This window comes from Nannospalax galili, unplaced genomic scaffold, assembly GCF_000622305.1.
Source record: "Nannospalax galili isolate Female #2095 unplaced genomic scaffold, S.galili_v1.0 scaffold857, whole genome shotgun sequence".
Taxonomy (NCBI): domain Eukaryota; kingdom Metazoa; phylum Chordata; class Mammalia; order Rodentia; family Spalacidae; genus Nannospalax; species Nannospalax galili.
In genome coordinates, this window is record NW_008338788.1 from 34,473 (window position 1) to 35,721 (window position 1,249).

The following is a 1,249-nucleotide window of genomic DNA, read 5'->3' on the forward strand; positions in this document are numbered from 1 at the left end:
CCTCATCTAGCAGCAATCAGTTGTCAATATTCCTTTAGATAAGATTTGGGTCTGCTGTTCATTTTCCCAGTTCTATGCTGGGTTACTATCTGGGAGTCCCTACAGCCATGCTAGCCAACAACTCCAAAGACGGTATCTCCTATCTGGCATTGTTGCTTGTTATGTAACCTTTAGCTATGCATATGGACTCTTAAAAAATTATATTGGCCCCTTTAATCTTTGGTCATACTTTCCTTTTGGGTGTTTAAGGCCTTACAGTTGGCCCAGATAAACCAATTTATTTTCACTCTTAAGGTCATTTGAGGATCTGTTCCTCAGGAGTCACATGGGCTTGGGAGGAGCCCCTGGCTCCTTTCTGTTACCAGTGGAACCCATACACTCTTAAATTAAATTAGCAGTGATTTTAATCGTTGCAGAAATATCTGTCTACCCTTAATATATAACATTGTTACAGGTAGAGTGTGTCTTCTCTAACCCCATTGTTTTCCACTCATAGATTAAAGCCGTAGACCATGGTAGGCTATTAAGAGATGGAAAGTTGGGGAGAGTTAGGGTTTGAGTAGGTCATGGAGACAACTGTGATGGAATTAAAATGTTTATAAGCAGAGTGAGGAAGAGACATCATTTTTTTCCTCCTGAACATGCACTGAGGAGAGGCCCTGTGAGCACAAAGGAGGTGGCTGAGCTGGGAAGTGGACTCTCATAGAAACATCACATCTGTCAGCATCGACATCTTGGCTTCCAATGAGAAATAAATGTCTGTTGCTCGATCCCCTCAGTTTGTAGTATGTAGTAATAGCATCCTAAACTAATGAGGACACCTGTGCAGAAGAATGTAGAGAATTGTAACTCCACACAGTGACAAAAGCCCTCTATGGGAATACACCACCATGTGGAGGCAGGCTCTTGGCAGTCCCCTACTTTCTCAGGCCCTGTGCCTGAGGGAGGCCAGAGGGAGGCCAGGGGGAGGCCAGGGGGAGGCCAGGACTCGGCACTCTTTGGCTGTCTCTTCATACATCTTTTATCTTCAAGGTATATTTTATTGAATTTTTGTGAATTTCATACATCTTTTTTCTGTCTGATTCATCTTTATTCTTCAGCAACTTTTACACTTGTAACTTGTGAAAAAAACACCAATCAATATTCCTATGACAGATATTAATATCAACACAACTGAAATGCTTATGGTAATTCTAAATTACATTTGTATAAACTTTGCTTTTAAATTAACAATTTAATTATTAATTAT